Genomic DNA, 19,269 nt, shown 5'->3' on the forward strand with positions numbered 1-19,269 from the left:
AACGCAAATAATAGAAAACTTTCACACGTAATATTTGTATACTAATATATGTGTGTATAAATTTACTTTTACATTTACTTTCCTTACTATTACCAGTTATAAAATATGTATATTATACTGAATAACTTTTGTTCTAATGATCGCAATTTTATGTACTAAGTGTCAATTTTAATGATTCCAGGGGCTGATTTCAAATATGCTAATTAATTATTAATTATATTTTTTAATTATAATTGAATATATTAATTATTAATCATGTTAATTATTAATTATATTTTATATGCATATATATTTTTTTATATATTTGGAATCCAGACCATCAAATCAGGGGACAAGACGAAATTTCGGAAAATCATAAATAGTGGAGCTAGGAAGCTATATATTAGTGATGGGCATCATTCAAGGAATTTTTATTCATGTCTAAATTTAGTCAGAATAAATTCATTCTGAATTATTATTCATTTGCGAATTTAGCCATTATTTATACTCATTATGCAAATTTTTGTATGAAATTTGATGAATAAGTTCATTAGTCATGACAAATTTTTCTGATTAAATAATAACTAAATTCTGATTAAATAATAACTAAACAAATAAAATAAATATAAATAAAATTAAAGAATAAAAAATAATAAAAAGTTGTGATCGCCTTTTCACAGTCACTGGTTACCCACTGGGCAAATTCTTTTTCTTTCTAGATTGACATCGTGAAACGCCACAACATTTTAAATCATGGGTTGCAAAAACTGTTTCAATTGATGTTCGTCGTCGAATTGATTTTCAAGTCCTGCCTATGTACGTGTTTAAGACGTCACAAAATACTTTTCCTTTCTCAGCATTCATATTTATATTGGAATTACCGTCAAACCAGTTTTTATACGCTAACAATAAAAAGAATATAAAAAATAATTTAAATTATTATTATGTAAATACATTTGAAATGTCTACTAGTGAAAATAAAAACAGCAGCGGTCGCCATAGCAATGCATGCAATTGTTTACTGTTACTCTTAAAGGCAGTTGAAAAGTGTGTGGATACCATCAAATCCAAACTAAGACCCATTTTGTCAATGGGTAATAATATACACTGGGAGGCTCCGCCCCCTGCTCGCCATCCCCCGAGAATTGCTACGCAATCCTATGTGGTTCACGCCGTGAACCATGGCTCGCTCGCCAATGAACACAATGTTCTAGCACAAAGACATAATATATTATCATCAAAGACATAGTATTTTATCATCAAAGACATAGTATTGTACTTATGTAGAAGAATTCTACCAATGTTCTTATTGGCTTTTAAAAAAGTATATTAGCTATTTAGATTGTACATGGCGAAAAAATCAAAACATTAGCTAAATAAGAAACATATTAGCAAAATAAATTATCAAATATTGCTTCACTAATATTCTGCATTTTAAAGCGTGAAAATTCAATGCATAAATAAACGCGAAATAAAAAAAAAATTCGATGCATTCAATACAAACACTTAAACGTTTTTTAGACGTTTAGGTAGCTCTCAGTAGAAAAATATCAATTCAACAGCGGCCTTTTAAAGCATTCTCACTTCAATTAATTCCTAATTGAGTTTAAATTAAATATTGTCATGCTTTTAGTGCATGAATCTGAATTGAACAACCTGATAATGCTCACTCTGGTTATTGTTATCTGGTTGCTCACTACGTGTTCTTGCGCGCCGAATCCAATCAATTAAGAATGAAAACTGTTGCCAGCGCGAGAAAAGAAATATCATCGGTTTTATTGATACATACATACGTATTAGCGTTTTATATAATATACATTAGCACACAACGTTTTTTAAAATTTTAAGTTCCATCACTAATTAGGCATTTCCATGTGACGTGAAAGTTACAAAAAAACATCGAGAAATCATTTTGGAGCATTTCTCGCATGATGCATTTTTGCAAATAATATGCAATATTTATAATATGTTACATTACGCAATAGTATGCTATGATACACATGAAATAATATTATATTACTCATGACTGTCGGGTCACGTTTAGCCTATCTAAAACCCACGCGCTGTCTACGCTTATTTTGGAAATGGCAGAAAACGTCAAAAGGGAGAAAAGCCACAGTTTTGTAAAAATGAAAAGCGTTTGTGGTCTAATTTTTTAATACGTATTTAAGAACTTATTCCTCTGCCGCATTACTTGAGCTCATGAACATTTGAAAATTGAACATAGTTTTAAATCATCACATTACCAGAAGTGTAAGAATTTAAACTATGGTTTTCTTTCATTGTCCTTAGCGACAGAGCTTAGAAAAAAAAAAAAAAAAAAAAAAAAAAAAAAAAAAAAAACAGCGTTAAAAGGGATGTTCCTGTGTCTTAAAGTACTAATTTATAGCTCTTCAACAAACATTAGAATGAATTCACAATGAGTAATTGGATTGGCAAAACAAACGTTGTAAAGAAATGCGAGACGCCTGCAAGTTTCACCGCTTGTAAAATAATTCCTTAGCATCTAGTCTGCCAACCTTGCGTAACATTTCGTACAATTGTAGTAAAAATTAGTGCGTGGCTTTTACTTTGTGCTACAATTCGCAAACACGGTTGCATGAATAAATACTATTCAGAATCATGGTATTCTTTTGCACCTATGGATGGTGTTTTCAATAGAAATGTAAACAATAACAATCTCGAGCTCGGCAACTACTCTAATTCCGGTTAGAAAGTTCGCAGCTGCTTACTACAGGTTATTCTGATAGGCGATGTTTTCAAACGGATAATTTTGTTTTCAATAAAAGAAATAAATTAGATAATTTCAGAGCTCAAATCTGCCGTATTTCATAAGATATTAATGTTAGTATGTAATTCTGGGGAGTTTGGAGTGAAAATTTGTTTTAGTTATTTTGTTATTTATTATTAAAAAAGGTGACAGGGTTGCTAGATTTTGAATAACTCGCTTTTTTGGCAGTCTTGATTTGGCCTCTTTCCATTTGTTTATTACTGTTTGTTCGTGTTGCAAGCTGTGCACCATCTTACGTTAGTGTTAACACTTTTAGTAATGTAAACACAAGTATTGTTAGCATTGTAAACATAAGTAATAAGTAATCAAATACATTGTTTGCAAGAATCTCAAAACACAATGATGCCAAATGGCTTTAAAATACAACGGAAACAGTAACCCGGAAATTTAGGCAGTCCCGAGCTTGTAGCGTTCCCTAGTGTAGAAAACACTATCCATATAGTAAGTATTTAGTTATCATTTTGCAGTGTTTAAGGTGAATGCATAAAAAAATGGCATTATAACATACTAAAAGTGACATTAGGAGAACATTTTCTTCTGTTCAAACGTAGTATTGTAGGGTTTTTTATGAAAAAAACTCATCTGCAAGGTCTACTAAAGCCAAAGACAGTAATTTCACTTCGCTCGGAGTTTATGTATGGTTCCATAATTAGAGCAGCATACTTTTCGCAAATAAAAATAACCATTTGTCGTGTATTTAGCAGTTCGAGGCTATGTGTATAAACTATCATATCAAGCATGCGCAGTCGAATCTGTACTTTCCATCTAAATCTCAGTTTAGATTCCTCACCTGCTAGTGTTGCGTTAAGATGCATCTTCTGTATTCTAAAGTCCCGCAGTGGACTGATCGTTAAGACACGGTTCCGAGCAGATCACCGAAGTTAAGCATCAATATCTGCGGTCAGTGTGCGGGAGGGTGACCACTTGGATCAGTCTGCGTAGGAATCAAGGGTGAGCGGTATTGGTCTTCGTTAAACTGTTCTACCGTAAAGTGCTCGACTTCGCGTGCAGTTCGTTACGCTACCGAAGCGGGTGTGCCATCCCCTCTGCAGAGGATCAAAATTGTGATGGCATGTCTTTTGGATCATCCTCATGGATGTTTCCCAGACCGTCGCCAATAGCCCATTGAGCAGCTCTAGGGCGACGTAAATGTACTACAACAATTTGTATTCTAAATTTTAAAATTATTGATAAATTGGTATATATAAGTGTTTATTCCTTAAACCCCATGCTGCCGAAGAGCAAAAAAAAAATTTTTTTTTCAAACTTTATATCAGTTGAGATTAAAGTTATGTCCCTTGCTTGCTTGAAAGTCATACAATAAATTTTCATTATTATTTACATGATAATAACTGTTCCCCAACAATACTGTTTTTCCAAGAATTATAACAATGATCTCTTATAATAGGCGTGTGCATGGTTTATTCAGACGCAATAATGAAATAATAATTTAATAGGATCGAAACAGGTGAGCCACTTCGGTAATCAAATCTAAGATACATAATAATTTCACGAAAACTGATGCGCGTGATATTTTTTTAACACGGCGGATCGTAATTTTTATTCTTAAACTCATCTTCATATTTTTTCCTGCTCTGCAAGATGAAAAACAGATATAAAGCTTTAAAAAATGAACGTTTTCCTTTTAGGGGTCCAAACGGCCCCTTTTAACTGTGTTAGGCACTTCCATTATTACATATTTTACTAATTATCAGAAAGACATGAAATTTTCATATAGTACACTTAAAAGCAATTTAGGAAAAGTAAAAAAAATATGAGCTTCGAGGCTCATGTGTATCTTCAACAACAACAATTAAATTATTAAATAATAATACAAAATAATTAAAAAACCATATGAACTGGCAAAAAACGATCAAAATGTCCCGAACGGCCCTTCTAGTGTTAAAGACAAGGAAAAAAAAAGGAATAAAAAAATGGTTAGGGTTTGGAAAAGATTATCTATAAATCACATTTGAAAGGTTTTATATAATTTACGATATTTCTTTTTCTGTAACTGAAGAAGTTTATGAATGTTAAATGGCATTTTAAAAACATTGAAATGTGTATTTTTAGGAATATGTTAGATATTGTATGAATCAGTGATTAAAAAATCACTTCATTTTTCCAAATGTTTAAGTTGCGTAGTTTTTTGGATATTTGCAAATAGCATCCTAATGGTTCCATGCATTCTGAAACTTATTATTCGCAAATTCACCATAACATCATTCAACATGTTCTTCAATTGCAATCCAAATACATATTTGTATCCAAATATTGCTATTCTTTATATTTTTTTCCTTCAATTTACAAACTTGTTTTTTGATTTTTATCACCACTTTATACATCTGATACCATATTCCCTTTTTACCGAATGAATCTCCTTTTACTGCAGCAAAAATAAGAACAGAAAATGTATTTTATCCAGTTTTCAGAAAAATATGAAGATTAATATAAAAGTCAACCAGTTTCGAGCGCTCAAAACTAAGCATCCAATGTCAAGCCTGAATGATTTTATGACATGAATTTTTCAATAAAACATGGCTCAAAATGTCTACTTCCATTATAATCATCCCACCTTTTGAAGTCAATGAAGTTTTTATCTTTGTACTTCAGTTTCTTAAAATTATTCATTGAGTAACACAGTATACTGAAAAACTTATCATGATTTTGAAATAAGCTTTAAGCAAGATAAAAGCATACCCAACAAGCACACAACTTTTGGGCTAGTGAAGGGACAATGCCGGCTCACCTAAAGTGCCATTACGGCGGGCTTTTCATTGCCGTATCGGTTCCGTTAATAAAGTGAAATCTGGGCCAGAATGAGGGCCAGTGCATGGCATTTCAGGCAAACTTCTGGCAATCGTTGAAGGACCGGGACTATTTTGTTGCCTCTGGATTGCTTTGCCATTTTTGCCTTTTAAATACCGGGGAAAAATTTTTTTTTCACAGAATAAAAAGAAAATTGCCGTAAAGGCTTTTATTGAACCTTTATGATGTCTTTTTTGCCTTTTTATCAAAAGCTGAATACGTTCACTGGCATACGTCGTTGCCTCGCTTGCCGTTAAGGCACCTTAACTGTAGACTGATTAGAAAACGTCTATGCCGTTTTCGCCCATATCGCACCTTTATTTCAGGTGTTTAGGCGAACTTCTTTGCCTTATTTACCAATGCACCACCCTTAACTCACCTCAAACACGGTTCAATAGAGTTTTAATGGCGTCCTTGCCGGTATCACACCTTTATTTCAGATGCTTAGGCGAACTTCTTTGCCTTATTTGCTAATAAACCACCCTTAACTCACCTCCCACTTGGTTCAATAGAAAACTTTAATGCCGTCCTTGCCGGTATCACACCTTTATTTTAGGTGTCTCGGCATTTTTTTTATTTTTTATCATTAGAACTTAGCTTTTAATTTCAAAGGCTTCTTGCTGCATTTTGTTACAATTCTTATTTAGGGAACATAAATTGTCACGAGTGTTTGTTCTACTCGGCTGATATCAGTGATAGTAATTTATTGATTCTTAGCTTTTTATATTGTAATATAACAACAACTGTCATTACATGCATACTGTTTTATGAAAATATAAAAAACAAAATGGTGTAAAACAATTATTTAATTTATAACCAAATGTCCAATGAATCTTCGTACAATAAAATAGACTTTTTTTTATTTCATTTTAAACAATTATAAGCGCTATCATTTAAAGTAGAAGCATATAAAAAAAAATCTTTTTGAATTGAGTATTTAAATTTTTTAAGCATTTTGAGATAGAGGAAATTAAGTACAAATTTTTATTCTAAAATAAAACACAATGCAACTCAATAAATAAGTTATTTAAGTTTTTAAAATAATGCTTATATATTTAAAACCTACATCTAGCTTTTATTGATAGAAACTTATACATAAAAGTTTATTTATCCTATAATTTTGTGTATATTCATCAAGTCATTAATTTTATTAAATATTAGATAAACAGTATATATCATAAATAGTTTTTTCAAAAAAAAAATATTTTGTACTAGTAAATAATACACCATTTTAGTAATTTTAAATATATAAAAGCAGGAATTTTAACAACAATAAAGCTTAAAATAAACCATGAAGGAGTTTTATTTCCTTGTAACAAATCAATACATCTGTATACACTATTTACATATGGACAAATATATTTTCTTTATCCCATTCCAGAAGCTTTATTTCAATGAGCCTTTTTCCTGCAAAAAATAAAGCAATTTATTTTACTATAGATATATTAAATGTTCACAGAAAAAAAAATATCATTGATTTAAATCAACTGATTTTTTAAAAGCCATGGATTAAGACAAGCTGATTATTTTTACAAAAAATTATTAATTTAATTATAAAAATATGATATTGAATTTAGTTAATAAATATGCATTCTTTAGGTTGCATTTAAAAAAACAACTAAGATCTGATTTCAGAGATAATGATAGTATTTCACTAAGAAATAATAAAAGAGATATGTATGTAAATTATTATAGTCATACATCCCTTTAATGATTATACTTAAGAAAAGTATTGATTTAAAGAAATAGATTTGAAAAAAATCAATTACTTAAATAAACTTATCATTTAACTATTATAATTATAAATACTTTTTATACTATGTAACTAATAAAAACATTATTTATAGTATGTTTAATTCAAGTCTTTTTTTTTTCCATTAATAAGGTTATTTACTAAGAAATGGTGAAAGGGATATGCAAGCAAATTATTATTTTTTAAAATAGATCAACTGCCAAACATATTAAAATTATTCACATTTCATTTTTTAATTATTTAAATGCAGTTCATATATATGTAGCTCATAGATATCAAGACTTATTCTACCCAAAGTAATTTAAAAAAGTTTTTTCAGCAATGCAATCTGATCTAAACTAATTTAATCTGCTTTAGATATCTAATTGAAAAATAGTATCACAAACTTTAACATTCATTAGCAAATTGAGAATGAAAAACATAATTATAATTCTATTTATTCAATTAGTTTTGTAATAATTAAATAATTTTAACCATCTTAGTTAGAAATGTTAACTATTGTAGCTATAATAATATTTTAAAGTAATGTTAAGTGTTATGAAAACAATTCATTCAATGTTTTGAATGGTAAACGTAGAAAAAAAAAAATTTTTTTAATGATTTTCTTAAACCCAACAATTTATTAACAATATTCATGTTATATTTAATTTTATTTAATGCGACATTATATTAATAACCAAATTGCTGGTACATTATACATTTATCAGTTAACTGTAAAAAAAATTAACAAAAAAGTATAATTTGCTCTAAATATAAATTTTTTAATTCCAGAAACAAAGCTTGAATAATTTTTTTAATTCTATTAATGAGCGATTCGTAACAGTTTGAGATTGATAATTAGGAAATGTTAATAGTACTTCTGTAACCAGTATCAATTATTTAATATTATTTCATACCAATATTTATTTAAAATCTGCAATTAAATTCGTGACATCCTTAATAAATTACTTTTAAGTGGAGTTTCAATTATTTTGAAAGGAAGGCAAAGTAAATATTGTGTCTTGGCATTTATATATATATATATATGTATATGTATATATATATATTACATCAGAAATACAAATCTTTTGATTATTCAAACTGATAGTTTTAGGAACTGCATTAGTATTTGTAGAATATGTGATGTTCTGAACACAGACATTGTCAGAAATCAGAGCAAAAAGCTAAAAAAACATGAGAATAAAGTTGTTTTTTTTTCTTTATCAGGAATTCAGAAATTTCAGGACTATGAACTCGGATATTATTTAACTTATTAAATAAACTATTATGCTAAAATAAATGGAGAGAAAATTTATACTTTATTATTAAACTATTAGTATAAAAACTTACTTTTATTATATCTTTCCTTATAAATTTTGTATCTTTTTTATCAAATAATTATAATGCACCATATAAGAAAACACTTTTTAATTATCATTCATATAAAATATATATGATATATTGCCTTAAATATATAAAAATTTATATTATATTAATGGATTAAAAAATAATTATGTTCCATGAAATTTAATTACATACTAATATCATAAATTATACACATCTAAATAATAACATTAATTAAACAATATTGAAATATAGCATTTCTATATTACGGGCAAGCAAGGTAGAGAATCATTCTTTATGGTATCACTAAAATCAAATTTAAATGCTGAATGTTTATTTTGCTTGCTAAATAAAGCTGCATACTTAAATATTTAGTTCTTTCCTTTTTTATTAGATATTTTGTTAATATATTTAAAGAAAAGAGTGGATATTTTTAGTTGTTTATTGAAAATATTAATTAATAGTTAAAGGAATAGTTAATTGCTATGAAAGACCTTGAATTGGCTCGGTTAATTTCAATTGGCTTAAAATAATGTCCCACAAATTGTTTTAAAAAAACACAAAACCCCCAGTTTAAACAAAAAAAACTGGTTTCTTTTCAACCATATGGTAACCTAAGGTAAAATATAAATTTATTTCTTACCATCCTTTTTGTTGATTTTTAAATTTTGAGTTTTATCTTCATTGTTGATCTTCCATCCTGACTCCCTATGAAAGAAAAAAAAAACTATAATTAGAATATGATAGTTGTAAAATTAGTTAAAACAAAAACAACAAAATCGAAACATTAAAAAAAAAAACTGTTTCTAAAATCATGTATGAAGATTAATGTAAATATTTTTATTTCAGTTATGGAATATGACAATAAGTTCATTGTTTATCATTTATCTTGTTTATACTCTAAGCATGTGGTGTGTTAGGGGAACTAAATGTGAATTGGTAAATTCAATAAAACTTAGCACGAGCTTGTAGGGGAATACTTTCAGCCTTTCAGCCCAAATTTAATGTGGACAAAGTTTTTAATTTTTTTCATGTATTTTTTTAAGTAAAAAATATTTGCTAAAATAATTGCTTTAATACGAATATTATATGCTGGTGAAACTTATGGAAAAATGAAATATTATATAATATTATCATTTCAAATAAAATAACGAAAAATATTTCGTTATTCATTCATAACTTTACGTAGTTATTTTAACAGTAAAAATAATTTCTTTTAAAATTTTGTTTTCTAACTAATTAAAAAAATAGAATGATAAAAAAATGTTATAACAGGCATGAAAACAGAGAAAACAAATACTAAAATATCGTAATGATATAAAATTGTCAGCACATCTTTTCACCTAATTTATACATTCATAAAGTGCATTTTTCATTTATTACGAAACCTTATTAAGAAATTATTAAATAAGAATATTGCAAAAATATAAATATAAAAGCTTATATGAGTAATAAAAACACTTGTTATTAATAAAGACTGTGTTAGAGAAATACATAAAGTGAACTTAATTTTGATAAGCACAATAATTATTAATTAAAAAAATCAAAATTCTTTTTGCAAATCAAAAATATGTGATTTAATTGAAAAAAATATTAATATTTAATGTTTCACTATGTTCTTACCTTATTTTGCTGTTGATGGCTGGATTAGCATTTCTTGGATCGTTCGCCCTGTCTTTCCATAAAAGAAAAGGAATAAATTAGAGTATGATCGTCATAAAAACAGTTAAAAATCAACAAAATCAAAACTGTTTCTAACTAATTATATTTTATAATTTTTGTTAAAAACAATTTTTTGATTTAAATGAAATTAATTTTGATTTAAAGGAAAGAGAAGGATCATATATTAAAATTACAGCGAATATTTATATTTTTGGTAACTGACGATAAGTTGAATGTTTACCAAATTTTACCTTACCAAATTTTCTCTTAAAATTTTTTTGATTCTAATTTAGAAAAAGAACTAGTCTTTTAGCCAATTAGAATTAAAATAAATAGATAAATTAGAATTAAAATAAATAGACAAATTCTAAATAAAGCTTTTGTTAGTTAGGGCTCCCTCTCAATTTTAAAAATAAAATTTCCTGAATTTTTGAGGAATAGTTTCCAACAATTTTTAGATTATATATTTCCACTACACAGTTATCATCATAAATTTTAATTAAACAGTTAATAAAAATTCTTTTTTGTAGAAAATGTATACACTTTCTTAAACACAAAATTGTCAAAGGTGAAGGCTGAACAGGTATATTTTAGAATTAACAACCATTTAAAAACTCAAAATAGTAAATTAAGAAGAAGATAAATTACATGAGATAAATTATAGATTTTGCACAATAACTGGAAAAAAAGAATTAGTAATCGTCTTTATAGCATTGAGGACCAACAATATTTAATACAAAAAGCTTTATTTCATGAAAAAAAATATTATACAGAAAATATTATTATACTTATGAATAAATTTTAAAAATAATAACCATGAAATAATATTCTAATTTCTATTCAAAAAAATTGAACGTAATTTTAAATTAAATTTGCTTTATAACAAATTCAGTTTTACAACATAATAATTTTATAACGAATTAATTCATTTTAAAACAAATTTAATCGTAAAATTAAACTTAATATAAAGATTTGAAATGTTCTTATACCTCTACAGCAATTCATTAATTGCAAAAGAAGTATAAAAACAACAAAATAAAAATTAGAAATACTGTCCTTCTATTTAATATGTCATTTTGTTATTTATTTATTTAGAACAAAGAATATATTATATTGAGTATCAAAACAAATATTTAAATTGTTTAAAAATATATTCTGAAAATACTCAAAAAAACTTTAAAAGTGGAAGTGTTTAGTGGAACAATTTTTACATGTTTACCAACGTTATTATTATTTTTTTTTAATTTAAAAAAGTCAAAGCAGAAAAATATCAAAATTAAAGTATAATTTAAATATAAAGTAACTAATTAGAGATGAGAAAATTTAAACTCTTACTATTTATTTATTAAGTGACACCCGCGGTTTAGATAATTCAAATAATGTTTTTTAACAATCCTTCAGAGAAAAAATATGGCTACCGAAATGAAGTAAATTATTAAATTAATCAATGCTTCCGAAAAATGAAAGAAGCATTTTTAATTAATGCATAAGAAATCATAAATTTTTCTTTTATTAGATAGAGTTAATTGAACTTTTATTTATTAAAAAAATCGTCTAATTCATTTTAAAACTAAACTAGCAGCTTAAACTAAACAACAGGAAAGGATAAGATAAAATAGCCAACTGAAGTATTATAGTTATAAAACATAATTTCTAAAAACTTAGCAAATAAAATCAAAGCGAATTAAACTAATTTTAAAAAGCTATTTAATAAATAAGTTAAAAAAATTTTTAAATTACATGAACTAAAGAGAAAAAACTTGTTACTTACTTGCTCTCAAGTGGCGCCACTTCTATTTTTAGAAGAAAGAAGAAAACTAGGGGCTACGTTTATCTCCTTCTTTTTACACCCTTTTCGCCAAATGAATCTTTTAGCTTGTTCTATACAAGTAATCAACGACCACCTACTAACAGTGGCGTAGCGAGGGGGGAGCAAGGGGGGGCATCATGCCCCGGGCGCTACACACAAAAGGGCGCCAAATGGTCAGCAAAACAAAAAAAAAATTTTGAATAATTTTTATTTTTATTATAATTTATTTCTGGAAAATATATTTTAAATTTAGTGCCGGTGAAATATAATAAATGTTAATTCGTAAATAAAAAGGAACACTAATCAAACTGTAATAATATATTCATAATAGAAATGACACGTCTTTTCCACTGGGCTGACTCGACCTGTGTCTGTCAGCACTTCCTTATGGCATCTACGCTGTGTGGTTACATATATTATCTCCAAATATTTGCAGTGTACAAAGTACAAACATCAGTGTACAAAGTGTTTGTATGTTTGTACAGTGTACAAAGTACAAACATTCTTTCTTTCAGAACACTATTTATTTTTGTTTCTATAAACGCAATGTAGTTTACGCTTGCTATTTTAAAACGATAACAATAGCACTCTAATGTACTTATATGTACAGTCACGGAAAAAAGTATCCCGAAAATAACAACTAAAAGATTGTCTATTTTTTAATATAGATACTTCTCAGACACACAACAAATACAGCGTTTTGCTGTTTCTAGGAAAGGACACAAACGCCGTATTTATTGTGTACCTGAGAATTATCTGTTTCAAAAAATAAATGATTCTTTATTTGTTACTTTCCGGATACTTTTTTCCGTGACACTTGCGACAGGTTGTGGAATTCCGCTACAAGTTAGGTAAATACCCGAAATATTAACGTTTAAGTTATTTTGTGCCTGTATTTTTCAGTTTTGCGTCATTGTCATCGCGCTCTGCTTAGAATGAAAATGAAATGTTATTAAATGTTATAAGTTTAATGTTAGCATAAATTATAGTGTATATTTCACTGTGTTGCTACCTTTCAAGTTCAAGGCATTCTTGGTTAGTAATAAAACAAATAAGATTACTTACTACATCTACTCGACGATTCTATTATTCAGTGAATAGGGTTTGAAAAAATTTGAAATGATCAACTTTGATGATATTATTGATAATTTGCTTCATCAAAAGCGGAAAATTTATACATAGTAATTAGTTTTATTAATGTATTATAATCATATTATTAAATATATGTATCTCCTTAGAGATAATAAATATTTACTTTTTTATTGTTTTAAAACTGCGTGTTTTTAAAATATTTCTTTATAAATATGTAAAATAAATAATAGGTATCTTTTGAACTAATTCTAGATGATCATATACATTTCAAAATCTAGTCTTGTTTTCTCAACTACATTTTTTGTCTCAAATTTAATGCCTAGCTTGATCCTATGACTTTATTTATTTTACTTTATTTATTTATTACTTTGTGAGTATATTTTTCTTATAATATTAGATGGTTTTCAAATAGGGGGGGGGGGCGCTAAAAAGGTATTGTGCCCCGGGCGCGAGTTAAGCTCGCTACGGCACTGCCTACTAAGCAGCTTTTCCGTACTTGAAAGGAATGTTTCTTAGAATTGGGGGTAGGGGACAAAATGTGCTTCCCCACATTCTTTTTAGTTCAAGGACTTCAAACATACTTATCTGGTGATTTCAAACAGTAATGAATATCTATTTTGAATTCTTAAAGACAATTTCTGGTCCTCATAATAAAAAATTAATCTGCACTAAAATATTTTATTAACTATTAGCGATAAGCAAGCTTACTAAATTTAAAAATTATTGAAGTCAAAATTCATTTGAGTACTTTTCGTAAGAAAAATTTTTAATACATATAAACTCGGAAATAATGCTTACATATATATTTTGATTTGCGGAGTAGTAAATTAGAATATCGTTTCTTTATAATGAACAGTAAAGATTCCATAATTAAGGACGTTTAAGTAAATAAACCATTTTTTAGGTTTCATCAGCTTTTTAACAATTTTAGTACATAAAAACACGTTCTACTTTTATGAAATATTTTTTATAAATAATTAAATAACTTTAATTGGGCAAATTTATTTACATTAGCAAACTGGCTGTGTAAAATATAATATTAGCACTACAAAATTATAAATTTTTAAAAAAATATATATATATTTTCGTCTAAAAGTCTTTATAAATCACTCCCCGAGTTAAGAATTTTTTTGTTTTTGTTTATGAATGAATGCATGACGACTGGTTTTTTTTATATCATTCAATTACATTACTAAAAAATAATTATATTTTTGGTTGAAAGCTAATGATCAGAAAGATTTAAAATCCTAAATAACCAACTGCAACAAATTCATTACCTTGGATACTTAAAGCAAAAATTTGAGGTTACTTTATTTTTCTACTAAATACTTACTTCTTTTAACTATCTTTATAAGGATAATGATGTTCTTTTAACTTTCTTACAGATGATATTCATACGATGAAATTCTATTTAGCTATGCATATTTATACTTTCTATGGCATTAAAATTCAGGATTTTTAAATTCTTTAACATAAAAATCGTAACTTTAACTTTAAAACTTTATTTTATTTACGTTTAAGCAACAACATTGATTTTAGAAATCCATTATTAGTTTTCAAACAGTTTTATTTAGTTTATATTTTAAATTTATACTTTGAAACACACTTATATACACGCAGTTTATATTTCAAAACATGCATCGAAATTTTTTGAAGTAACATCAGTTTTTATTTTGCTATTATTTGCATAGCTATAACACATGAAAAACGTTATTTTTTATTTTATCATTTGAAACTTTAAATATTTCATTAAATGCATAGTTAAAAATTACCTGTCTATTTTTTGTTTAAAAATCATTCCATTTATACAAAAATAAAAAATAGCAGGCTTTACCCTTTTCTTACTCCGCTCACTCCCGTAATTGCTTATCGTTCATTCATCATTGATTTTTTTTCTTTATATATACTTCCTTAAGCTGCAATATTTTTCACTTTTCGCAAAACACATAACATTTTATTTTCAAAATATACAAGTATTGCAGCTTTATGTAAGAACATTTTGCTAAGCATAATGAAATAAAGGATTTAATAAATTTGAAAAATAATTATCTGTACTTGAAAGAAAAAAAAACTTAAGGAATTTAGATTGTGTAACTCAACTGGAAAAAAAAAATGAGAAGTAATACTACTCGTTAACAAGACTTATTGAAGTTTAAACAGGGAACGGTTTTAGCGTTATTTATTAAGTTTATTGTTTTTAAAAATGTCAATATAATTATTAAGAGTGATATTAGGCAACAAACAAATCTCTCTCTCTGGCTGTCTTTCGCTACTTTTTATTGACAACAACTTGAGCGCATGTTTATAAAATAAATTTTTTATGACAATGGATAAATAGTCAATGGTCAATATTTAAAGCAAAAAAACTTAAAGAAAGATATAACGAATGGGTATTTAAATTTTCAATTGCTTTCAAACATATTGGAATTTCAAAACAAAATTCTTGTTAAGTTTACACATAAATCCGCCCTTTCAGCAAATTAAATTTTAACCAAGTTACCTTTCAGCCAACTACGCGAAGAAAAAGTTTTTCTTAAATTACCGCATTCTATGATAATAACATTTTTTCAAAACAAAACCATAGCTCTGTTAATAAAACCAAGTATTTAAACCATTTATTTGGTAATTTTTTTGTTAAAATGATAGCAGTTAACCGGATACTCTAGCTTTCAAAATTATAGCTCTTTTAACCTCACATTTAGTAAAAAATATAAAACTGAATAGTAAATTTTTCTGAACAAATGGTTTTTATACAGTGCTCTAAACTATCATGGTAAAATTATAAAATTTTACCACGTTTTTCGCATTTCAACTCATATTATAAAATCTAAATTTTTTATTACTTTACCGAAAACATTACTAAACCACTTCGTTAAAAAATACTGAGCTTTTTGGTTTTTCCCTATAGCCGGAAATAAAGTAAGTTTTACAATATTTTGGTAGTTTTGATTAAATTTTCTTTTCTAGCAAACATATCAACCAATCGCAGTATTTTTTTATTAACAATTAGTGATTTTTAAGTTAACAATCAAAATCGAAATTTTCTCTACAACTCATCATGAGAACAATCACGTGAAAAGAAAAAGAAGAAGAAAAAAGGTGCGTAAAAGGCAATAATAAAATTGCAATTAATTTTCGAACATATTTGAATACCGGTATTAATTTCAAGATCAAAATTAGCCTTTACAGAGCGCAAAATTTCTAATTAGTATTTGCATTTCTGTGTTCTACAAAGCAGCCAGTACAGTATTTTTTTACACCAGATTTTGCAGATAACAATTTCCAAACTAATTATAGAATAGTCATTTTCATTTTCATCGCACTCTCTGTTCATTTTTCTGTAATCCTTTGTAATTTTATTTTATAACTGTTGTTGAACAGCCAACCCGAATTTGATCTCATGGTTACCAGTGTTCAACTTTATATCATTGTAATTTTGAATCTAAACCAAGAAATAAGAGAACTCCTGTACAAAAGTATCGGGAACGAATTGCCTTCGTGGAGAACTTTTTCATGGTGAGATAAACCACGAAAACCTCCCGTGATTAGCAAGACGAAGATGGGACTCTAATAATCCACGATGCGTCTATCACTTGGAATATTTTATGTCAGCCGGGTACGAAATTCGTATCAACCAGCAATTCTTAAGATTCAAATCCTCAAAACTCATTAGTTGGCTAGCGTTCCTTCCCCTGAGCCTCCACCGCTTATCCTTCGTAATTTGAAACTTCTAAATCTTATACTTTTTGTACAGCAAAGCAAAATGTAAAGTTAAAATAAACACCCAAAAATAGCGGAGGGGACTTCGCTCCTTAGGACTTTTTTATTCAGAGGGAAATGTATTATAGTAAATATTTCTTTCAGGATTCGGCTCAATAATTTAGTAGTTTTCCTGCCACTGTTTATGAATTTTTTCATATAAAAATTAAATAAAAATACAATATATTGATAATTTTTTGCAGAATATTTTTCTAATTAAAAAGATGAAATCCAGTTTAGAAGTATCTGAGTTAACTCCTCAAAGTAAATATACTAAAAAATAGACATTTAAGTGCATGAATTATAAAAGATCCAACATTTTACGCATTTGTGTCTAGTTGAATAGTACTAATTTTTGAAGTTGCGAAATAAGAAGACTTAACAATTTTATTACCATTAATTTTCTTCCTTTTTTTAATAATTTATTAACAGTGTCTAACTTGTGCTTGAAAAAAAATATTAAACATTTCTTTAATTAGTAAAACAAATTCTAACAAGAAATTTTAAAATAATCCTACTTAAAAGTTATTACTATAATGGGGAAAAAAATACTATGATGCTTCTTCAGAGTTTCATAACAGTTAAACTTCTGTTTGCGCATTTGTTTAAGAAATATAATGTGCTTACGTTGTAAAAAAATCAAGATATTCAAGAAATATCGCAGTGATGCATGAACACGAAGCTTATTACAAATTTATCAGATAAATTACTCAAATTTTTGAGGGTTCAAAGAATCTAATTTCTTGTTTTTTAATGTTCTTTTTTTACCTGCACAAAAATATATATGTGTTTATATTTGAAGCATTTAAAGAAACTTGATTAATTTGTATCATGGCGTACTATAAACGTACTATATTATCTCAATAGTTGTGAAAGACTCAAATAGTCGTTCACCATGATTTAAATAATTTACAAACTTTCGACTGCTTAGATAAAGAGATGAAAGATAAAGAAAAGAACGAAAAATGATGTTGTGTAGTCTGAACATTTTAGCCAATTTAATAAATGAAATACGGTTAGAAGTTTCCACCTTAACTCATAAAAATTAGGACATTAAAAAATTAAAATGTATGAATTACAAAAGATCTAACTTTTATTGCATTTGTGTCCAGATGAGAGAAAAATTTGATTTTACTAATTTATGAAGATGCGAAATAAGAAGATTTAACAATTTCGTTACCGTTAATTTTTCGTTTATAGTTTTCTTTTTATATTTTAGCTTTCTTTATTAGTGCACGAACCACGAGATATAGCTAATTAAGTAAGCTACCGATTTATTATATCAATTGTTAAAATTAAGGAAGGTTGAAACTGATTTCTCGCTTTATAATGTTTTTTTTTTCCTACAAACAAATATATCTGCTTATAATTTTAAAACACATGAATGAGAATGAATTTGATTTATTTGAATCATTTACAAACTCTTGACTGTTCAGATACAAGGGGTTTAAAAATCCAAAAAAGTGCAAAAAATTATGATGCTTAGTTGTACCCATAAATCATAAAAAGCGAGACTCTCTCCATTTTTAACAAGTTATATTACTAATCAAATAAGACTTTAATATTGAATCAAAAAATATTTTTAAAAAGTTAGAGTTTATTTATGTATTTATTTTTTATTTACTTTTACAATTTCCCATATCCGGTTGAAAGATTTTTGTTAGATGCATAAGAAATAGAATTTTGATCTGTAAAAGATTTTTACTGTGTATTGCTTTTCGCAATCTATGAAATATGAGAATTTTGCGTTTTTCTGTTATACATTTGCTTATTTATTTTTTTAGAAAAAATAAATAGTTCAATTAAAAGCTTATTGCAAACAATTGAAAACAAAATTGGTTTTATGAAAATGTTAAATAATAATAATCATCAGCAATATAAGGAAATAAATAAAAACTGAAATTTTAGTGAAGAAAAAAAAAAAAATTGGAAAAGTCTAAAGTTCCTCAAGAACTCTGACCCCCAACAGGGTGGGATGCGAGAAGCGCATAACCGGACGTCGTTAACTTCTCAATTTACCATACACTAACAAAGAGAGGAAATACTCGTCCCCCTCAAAGCAAACTGTAACTAATTCTAAAATAAAGGTCTTTACTTCTTTTTGCAACAAATATTTTAATATCATGAAGGGCACACAAATACACTTACAAACTCCTTTTTATTCCTGAAATTCTATTGCATAAAATTAATTGACCATTAAAATTCTTATGATTCTCTTTTTGATATAGACTTTACATTTAATATATACAGTAAAAAATCGCTAGTTCTTACCACGTACAAAAGCGCTTGCAT

At 27.2% G+C, this 19,269-nt stretch overlaps 1 long non-coding RNA gene across 1 annotated transcript; it reads right to left on the reverse strand.

Annotated features, from left to right (window-relative positions):
- Positions 1-6,863: 6,863 nt before the first annotated feature.
- On the reverse strand, positions 6,864-19,269 carry LOC147810782 (uncharacterized). Its single transcript, XR_015433403.1, has 5 exons — positions 19,249-19,269; positions 12,088-12,109; positions 10,278-10,329; positions 9,298-9,362; positions 6,864-6,985 (listed from the first exon to the last, which is right to left on the reverse strand). It is a non-coding gene; the product is annotated as an uncharacterized LOC147810782 (long non-coding RNA).

This window comes from Parasteatoda tepidariorum, chromosome 4 (assembly GCF_982258835.1).
Source record: "Parasteatoda tepidariorum strain Cologne lab strain chromosome 4, Ptep-v5.0, whole genome shotgun sequence".
In the NCBI taxonomy this organism is placed as follows: domain Eukaryota; kingdom Metazoa; phylum Arthropoda; class Arachnida; order Araneae; family Theridiidae; genus Parasteatoda; species Parasteatoda tepidariorum.